This window comes from Cavia porcellus, unplaced genomic scaffold (genome assembly GCF_034190915.1).
Source record: "Cavia porcellus strain 051 isolate PalLab524CR breed Dunkin Hartley unplaced genomic scaffold, mCavPor4.1 scaffold_11, whole genome shotgun sequence".
Taxonomy (NCBI): domain Eukaryota; kingdom Metazoa; phylum Chordata; class Mammalia; order Rodentia; family Caviidae; genus Cavia; species Cavia porcellus.
Window position 1 is genome coordinate 10,364,497 of NW_026947494.1, and position 9,451 is coordinate 10,373,947.

Sequence of the window (9,451 nt, forward strand, 5' to 3'; positions counted from 1 at the left end):
TATGTATTAAATGCAGTATGGTTCTATGTAACTTTATCATGTGCAGATTTGTACAATCATCTCCATAATCAAGGTACATAACTGCTTCATCATTATAAGTAAAAGTAAAAACAAAAAGTCTTACACTATCCCTCTACAGTAATTTCTTGTACAATTAAAATAAAGTGATTTTTCAAAGAGTAAAAGTTATAGTTTGTCAAGTATTTATAGTTCCTTTTTCTTGTGACACTTTTAGAAAATCTTTTACTAATTCAAAGATACTGTAACTTTCTCTTAGATTTTCTTCTATATGTTTTTGTTCCTTTACACGAGTATTTTATTATCTATTTTGTGTTATAGATTTTCTCTCTAGAGATCTTGCACATGTCTTTTAAATTACCTTTAATAATTTTAAAAATTTTGTATAGGTAAATACTCATGCTAATCTAATTTGTATTTTTCAATTTCTATGATTATCCACATAAAGATTAAATATTGTCTTCTGTTTGCTTTTCAGTTGTGCGTATGTGAAGGCAAAGATACTTTCTACATTGTCATTCTTGTTTTACTGGGCATCGGAGAAATTATGCTGTATGCTAAAAATAGAGTTAAAGCTATCTTGTTTCCATGGTGTATAATATGTGTTTGCACAAGTTGCTTAAATTTCTTTCTGTGTATACCACTTTTCAGTTTTTCTGTTAGGGTAATAGAGATACTTCAATTTCTTCTTCCTGTCACATTGCTTCCTGCTGAGATGGGGCTGCTCTCCCGTAGCTCAGTGTGAGTAGGAGCTAGCAAACAACTCTGCCAGACATATCCTTGCTTTGGTTCGGTAAAGTATTTGGTAGAATATTGCTTATCACAAAACATGGACGTCATATCTCTAGAAAAAGGAAAAAGTAGGGTAGTTTAATTCTATAGATACTCTTTATTATTTTAAAGGAAAATTAAGAATTTACGCTCACTTTTCTCTGGCTATTCTGGTTTTAAAGAATCAGCTACAAGCTAGGTGTTTTTTTTAATTTTTTTTTTTTATTTTAAAGACATTAAGACAAAAGAGGACATAAAGCAGATCAGATCAGAACAATGCAAGTAACACAGCATTTTACCACAAGACAAACCATAATTAACAGTAACTACCATAGTGTCTCTTTCTTTGAAATAATTGAGCATAGCTTCATATATGATAGTATGAAGCATGACAAAACAGTATAAAACTATTCCAGAGAATGAAAGCATTACAGGGCTTTCAGAACCAAATAGCAAAGAATAAACAATGGCTACTATATTATCTCATTTTCCATAGAAAATTTGTTTACATTATCACACATAATAATGTCCAATAAGATATAACAGGATATAATCAAAGGCAACAGAAAAATAAAAGCATAGTAGGACTTCAGAGTAAGATGATACTAAACCAGCTCTGGCTATTCTAATGCCTACTTTTCTTTAAAATAGCTGTTTATACTATCATAGATAATGAAATCAAACAAACTAGGATAAAACCATTGCAACTAATGAATGCAGACATTGTAAGACTTCAGAGCAATGTAATGGAAAATCATGATTACTATAAACTCTTATGTACTCTTTCCGTTTTTTACAGTAGGGAGACTATTTGGTATTTATACATGTGAGTATTGTTTTCAACAGACTGATATGCAGTTAAATTAACAAGCATGGATAAAAGGTATTTTCACATGACAGTGTGGTATTGGTTTCACTAAAATTCAGTTCTGGTTTTGAATTAAGTATTAAGTATTTCATACATATTTCACTAATGAGTATGTGTTTTTAACTGGTATATTATTTAAAACTTTTGCACCATGTGTTGAAAAATATCACACCCTTTAAAATTTCAATTTCACATGAAGACAGGTAAATTTCCTAAGATACTATGTTGCTCCCTATATTTTCAATGGCTCCATTATATCCTCAGTGGTTAGGTAGTGCCTAAAGTGAGTTTATCCTGGATTATCTTGGTGCAACTCAGATCTGTGATGAGTGTCTCCATACAAAACAGAGATGGAGACACAGAGGGAGAAGACCATGGGTAGACGGAAGCAGAGATTGGAGTTATGCAGCTCCAAGCTCAAAATGCCCAAGAATTATGAGAAGCCACCAAAAGCTAGGAGAAAGGGCCCTAAAAGAGTCTCCCTTGGAATTATTTTCGGCAGAAATCATTAATGACCCTTTAACATCATATCTCTGCCCTCCATAACTGTGAAAAACATTTCCATTGCTCCAAGCCAACCTATTTGTAATAATTTTATATGCCAGCGCTACAAGATCAATACATCATCTAGCTATGGTGGTAATTTTCTAATGGAAACATAAATTTAGGCAGCTGAGGGATGACAGTAGCCAAAGCCAGTTTCATGTTATAATAAAGTAAATATTTTGAGAACAGAAAGCTCTCAGTCATGTAATAAAAAATGTTGCCAGATTACTCAGGTCAAATTTATGAGACTTATAAACTTGGAATATTTCTTCACTGTGAAGGTATTTAAGAAATGTAATAAGCAAAGGGAGCCTAAAGGTTATTCCAAATGGCATTCCAGAATGAAGCTAAAATACCTACACACCTCAGTGGAGTTCATTCCTCTGTATCCCACCTCTCATGACAGGTTTCCTCATGTTTGAAATACTTAATGCTTAATTCAAAACCAGAACTGAATGTTAGTGACACCAATACTACACTGTCATGTGAAAATACCTTTTATCCATGCTTGTTAACTGTGTATCAGTCTGTTGAAAACAATTAGAAATCATTTTAACAAAGTCACTTATTGAAACTGTAATTATAAAGTTTAGCTTGATAAAATCTGTGATTGTTGAGAGACAAGCCATAACATTGTTCACATACTATTACAAGTTAATTCTGAGCTCCGACTTTTCAAGAACCCTTTCCCTAGTTTTCACTTTCTGCTTTATGTGGAACCAAAGGAAACAGAATGGAGGCACAGCTGACAATGCCAAGATTCATCAACCACACAAATCCAAATGCAAGTATCCAAAATTATTCAATCATCTACCACTGATTTCAGAGAAGTAATAGAAAAAGTTAGTCTGTATCTTAGATCTTCCCTTCTGTCTTCTGTACCAAGAAAGACAAGGGGAGAGGAAATAAAAATACAGGCTTTAGTGGGTAAGATCCTAGAACTTTGATAATATTGATGAGGATAGAGAGCAACAGGAACTGTCGGTCACTCTTTATGTGAGAAGCTGTACTTGCAGCTTAGCACTTTCTTTAAAAGTTAAATATATTCCTTATTAATTAAAGATACTCCTACTTCATGTACCAATAGGTCTCCCTGGTACTTACATCAACAATGAATCCTGCACATAAATGTGTATGCTGTCTTGTTCATAATTCCAAAGATTCACAATCAACAAAGATAACCTTCAGTAGGCGAAGAGAAGCGTACTCTATAGCATATCTATAGACTGGAATAATACCTACTGATTAAAAGCTGAGGTATCAAGCCATGAAGACATAGAGTTAAGTTACAGCATTATAAGTAAGTAAATGTTTCAGAGCAAATCTATGAAAGATTATATTCTGTATGAAATATATGCCCTTCTGTAAAAATAGCATGAAGACAACAAAGAGATGAGAGATTGTAGAAGTGCAACCCTACAGACACCCACTTTTCAGAAGTTTCTCTCTGCTTCCACCTGCTGGGTCTCACATAGTTTATCTGCAGTCTCTTCATAGCTGGGAATGCACACACCCTATCTTCCTGAGCATTCACTAGTCCCAGTTATAGGAGCGTTCCTATAATCTGGAGTACCTGAATGCACACCTGACAGAAACAATGACCAAAGCAAAAACCATATGCAAGCAATTTTAATCACAGAAATTTCGAGCATTTCTGTCTTCCTTAGATCCACTGGTCTGCGCCTTTTGGGGCCTATATGAAAGTGATAAGCCCTCATCCGAACAGAGACGCTCTTTCAAAGCACAGAATAACTGAAGCTTCCACCCACCTGGAAATCACAGAGCATCCTTTTGGATAAAAGGTAAGATGGTGCTAAAAGCAAATTGCTTCCACCTTCCTACAGTTCTGCCTTGGGCCTAATAAAGCCCTTCCTGTCATCTGCCTCTCTCCTTATTGATTCCAGCACCAGGAAGCAGAAGCATCTTCTTAGTTACAGTTTTAAAGATTTAGAGAAGGAGATGACTAGTGGAACACAGAGGGCTTTAGGGTGGTATGATTCCTCTGTGTGACACTATAATTGTGGATAATTGTCACTGTGCATTTGTGCTTATATATAGAATGTATAGCACTGTGAATCTTTTACAGTAAACTCTAAAATTTTTAATATAAGTGCTTCCTTTGCCAACAGTATATCAATATCAATGTAGGTTCATCCATTGTAACAAATTCATCACTTTGGTGAAGAATTTAGTAACATGAGAGGCCTTACATGTGTGGGCAATGGATGCCCATGAGACATCAATACCTTCTGCCCTATATTGTTGAAAGTGATTTACTCAAAACTTAAAATTACTCTCAAAAATTGGCTTATTACAAAAGGGTAGACTTATTTGGTATAAAGAATGGTACCAAGGGCTGAGAAGGTAGAAGGCATTAAGGAATTCAAAAGGATCAAAATATGCTGCACACATGTACCACTTCCCCAAAATGAACTATGATGTACATCAAATATGCATTAATGAAAACACTGCTAAACTAATAACAAAATGCAAATAGGGTATATCTGGTTTTATGTAAGAAGGGGTGGTGTTAGGAGAATTGCAAGGGGAGATGAACTTGACTTTCTAGCCACTGCAGGTTTCGTACACTTCATCCTGGGTTCCACACTTCCTTGTTGCTCTGGCAGCACCAACTGCCCGAGACTATACAGAACCTTCTTGCCATGAGGACAACGTATGGATTTTTGCTACTTCTAGGGTGGCTAAGGGCTAACCTTTCACAGCACTGGAGGCCTCAGTTCTATTAAACACAAAACAGTTCTAGGAACTCTGCATCCTCTGCCATGTCAAGGACATTATTCACGCACATTGTTTCAGTGAGTATTTTCCAAATAATGTTAGAAATTACTGTAAGCACTAAGAATATAATTGATCAAAAGAATGAAATCTCATTTCAAGAAGCTACATCGAGGCCAGGTTCAAGGAGAAAAAAATTTAAAAGTAAGAGTCAAATAACATGATAGTCTGCAGTGATATACAATGTAAACCTTCTGAGCAGGGCGATAGTAGTCAACCATACTCATCCTGACAGTGAAGTAATTTGGGCATCTCAGCTGAGATCCTAACAATCAGACAGGCGAAGTTTTAAGAGAAAAGAGACAAAGATGAAGTAAAATAGTAGCACACCTTTAGGATAGATGGAAAGATGTTTGGTGATGTTGGCTTCATGTGCCAAGCTATTTGTATTTCTTTCAAAGGACAATGGGAAACTCTTGGATGTTTTTAATTAAGGAGTGTCACAGTGTTTTTTAAGGTGATAACTGACCACTGTGTAGAACTAGGTTAGAAAGAGACAGAGAAAAGGAGAACAAAGCAGAAGAAAAAAGAAGAGGTTGTTACCCAAACATAGAGGGAGAATTATGATGTAAGTCAGGCTGTCCATGGAGGGAAACGGCAGGGCTTGAGAGGTATTTTGAAGACAGAGTCACTAAGACCTCTTTCCTAGAGTCAGTGGTGGTGGCAGATAGCAAGTGAAGGGAAGGCCACAGTCCAGGCTGACACTAAGATTAGTTGCAGTCTTTGCATCTTTGGGGTTGAAGCCTTGGCCTATTATTCACATCTCTGTCATCCAAACCAAACATATTTTGGGAAATGATTTTTCCTGGGTCTCCCATAATCTATGCTTCTATGACCACTGATTTCATTTGTCATGGACTATCTTTTCAAAGGTGCTTGTACACAAAATAGCCTTGGAAGAGAAGCCCCATGTTTGCTTCCCTCAGGAATAAGGCATGTTACCAAACTACGAATAAAGCTATCTCCCCTGGGGACCAAGTCTGGTGGGCTTAATTCCTATTTCTGAGTAACTTGGGTTCTCTAAGCTCGGAGATCTTCTCTAATGCATCCTGCCAAGAATGCCATCTGCAAACTGGGTATCAGGAAGCCCCACATATGCGATATTCTCTGGGCTTCCGTTGGTTCACTTAGTAAACTTTTCTTTGTCTTTGACTCCAGAGTTTCCTGCCTTCTGTGTGATCCTCTGTGAAATACTATCAGGCTTAATTGTTAACCTGAAAACATATTTTCAAAGCCTTCATAGCTCCCAATAGTTCTCCTCCAGTCCCTGGGATGCAGAAAACACTCCTCCTTCACTCCTATGGCAGATTCTTGAAGTTTTCTAATGAATTTTTTCCCCTGCTCCTACAAACTTTATGAAAGTTTCAGTTCCAAGGAATAGCAGAGCAGCATTTTGCTTATCAGACGGGAGTGGGGCACATTTTCCAACCTTGTCCCTACTTTCAGCTGAAGCTGACCTTAAAAACTATCTCCCCTTTGCTTATTAGGGAAGGGACTCCTATTGCTTCCTCTGCTTGCTAAGCACTGTGTTTCTCAGTTATTCCCTGTGTTGGCATTTTTTAAAGGGACTCTGTGCATAGACAGAGGATAGCCTTGCAATCTTTGGCTTCAGACTTAGAGTCGTTGGCTTTGAATGTGTGCTTTTGCCATCACTGCCATGTGACTTGTGAAACAAATTTCATCTATTTGAATTGTTACCTGAAGTTCTCTGGAAAAGTCCTAGCTATTTAAAAGTTCCTGCATGTTGTTTGACTTTGGCTAAGCAGTGTGTTGTGACTGTGGAGAGATGGAAAGTTCAGAGAACCAGAATTATCTTGGCTCTTCAATGACCATTCATTTTAGGCTCTGTATCTGACCTAACACTCTCATGACTATTAGGAGAAGTTCTCAAAATATACCCTTAACCTTAGCCTTCCATGGAAATGCCAAGGCAAGATGATAACAAGGTCAAGTGCAGCCTGGATGACTCAGTTAGAACTTGTTCCTAAATAAGTAAATAAGTTCTAAGGATCTAGCTCAAATAAAGACTATGAGTTCTAGAAAATCACATCTAAAACTTACAAAAGAGATTTCCCAACTTTGCCAGAGCCCACCTATGTAATTTGCCCACCAGTGAATTTACAAAACGAATGATTGCTTTCCCCCTTCTATGGCCATGGACATTTATGTAATCCTTTCAAACTCAGGACTTGTCAGTGAAGGTAATCTGAATCAATACTTCTGGGCCATATCCACATTTGGCTCAGAATAAACTATATCCTTATTTACTTTAAGACGAAGTTTTTATTTTATGTTGATATTTGTCCAAGAAAAATCACAACTGATGTTACATAGGCCAGGAATTCTTTATTCAAGATTATTGCAATAATGACCAGTATTTCTGAGGTGAGAATGAAAGATGTGAAGTCACTTATTTAAAAAATAAGGAAGTTTCCCGGAGCCACAGGAAGCTAGTGCTGCAGCAGGGAAGGGCTTTGGGGAAGGAGGTGCTCAGTATGATTGAGTTATCTGTGTGTGCAAGAGGGCACACTTTAAAATTAGACCAGAAGACGGGGGCTTTGTCCTTCTCGATAATTATATTTTAAAAGCATGGCTGCAATTTCCTTGAAAAAAAAAACATATTCTAGTTTGTAAAACCTGAAAGACTAACATCTCAGAGAAACAGACACACAATTTACAATCAAATGTTTCTGAAGTAAATGTTCTGATGAAGAGAAGACAAGGTCTATTGTCAGAAAGAAACCTGTGTGAAGATCTTGGTCCAGCTGAGAAGCATTAAAGGTCAAAGATTTGTTCCTTGCCTGTAAATACTTCCTCAATATATTGTTGAGAAGATTAAATAAACATACAATTTGTTTTAAGCTGCATGTCTATAGACTATATATGATAAGGGTAGGTTTCATTCAATATTGAAACCTTGATTCAGAAGAGTAATTTAAATATTAGGCTAAAAATTCTTGGCCATAATAAATGGACTCTTTTTTCTTCTTTTTCATAATTGTAGAGAAAGGAATATTTCCTTTTTTCTATATATTTTGAAACAATGTCTGTCTCTCTATATGACAAGGGATCTTGAAACCCTAACAGGACAGGATAAAGTATCTGGATAAGTGGGAGTATTACTAGATGAATGAAGGGACACAAGAAGTAGAAAGCTAGTATTATTTGAAAGGGAGGTGAGTGGAGCTTGGATGAAGTAAGTTTATAAAAGGATGACAGAAGCCTGGGCTATATGACGATAATTAGTTTAACGGAGACCAATGTAAATTTGAGGCAGTTATCCAGTGCCATTGAGAGAGCATGCCACGAACTCCTCAGAGAAATCAGTAGGTGCTTAAGGGTACCTAAAATGAGTGCCTTTCTGCTTAGGCTATGTAAATATTCTTGGTCACAGATTCCTAACAGTAGCTATGGATGGGCATTTAGCCAACTAGGTATAAGGATAAGAATCTGGACCATGAAGACATATGAGGAATCTCAAGGATTCTCCCATTGACTTGGTTGACCCAACGGGATGGAATCACACTTCTACGTGACATAATTGTAGATCCTATGCTCTATAAAATATCTTTAACTATCCACATTCAGTGTGATTGGGGCTCTCACCCTAACAGACACAAAATGAGGAGCACATGTGTACGTAAAGGAAAAGTCCACCACGTTACCTCTCACAGCGGTGTCCAATCTTACTGAAACATCATTTACAGTCACATCCTCAGAATTCTGATCTTCTGGACTTTTAACATGGCCTCTGGATTTTAATCATCTTCACATCTGAATTTAAGAGAGAAATCAATAATGACATTCTGTCTACAGTACATTGCTGTGATGATTTTCTACCAGATTTCTACTTATGAGACTTAAAGAGACTCAGACTTCTTCAAGTTCATGCATGTCAGGAATATTAAGAAAGCCACTATGAGAGGGAAAGCAGAGAGAGAAGCCAGGCAAAAGTTTTACAGACATATATTCTGGGAAATTTTAACAAAGTTCAGTTTTAGAGTTCTTTAACCTTGCTGAATTACGAATGACTCATTTTTGTGCCTGTTCAAATTACAAAAAGTAGGTCATACATTTTGATAAGCCTCTTGGGAAAACTTGATAAATTTTCATTTAATGGTCACATTAAGTGCAGTCTTATTCATTGCTGTATTTCACTTAATAAGCTGAAGTAAGTACATATCTTAATTTGCCCCAACCTACTTAGCTTGAATACTATCTCGTCATAGATTATAAAACCCATAATGGGTAGAAATTTAAGGTGGCTTCCATGACCTTCACTCTTTGATGTTACTCCTATAATTATTATTATGTTACCTCATTTGACAGAAGAGGAAATTATCTCAGTGAGCCCAGTCTAATTACATAAAACTTTTAAAAGCATAAATTTATTAGGCTGCAGGAAAAGGAAAACTCCATAGAGATTAAGTACATAAGGCATAGTCTAGACAT

The 9,451-nt window shown here is 36.5% G+C and overlaps 1 long non-coding RNA gene across 1 annotated transcript; it reads right to left on the bottom strand.

Moving 5' to 3' along the window:
* Positions 1 to 7,325: 7,325 nt before the first annotated feature.
* LOC134477984 (uncharacterized) lies at positions 7,326 to 8,947 on the bottom strand. Its single transcript, XR_010050322.1, has 2 exons — positions 8,665 to 8,947; positions 7,326 to 7,602 (listed from the first exon to the last, which is right to left on the bottom strand). It is a non-coding gene; the product is annotated as an uncharacterized LOC134477984 (long non-coding RNA).
* Positions 8,948 to 9,451: the final 504 nt, after the last annotated feature.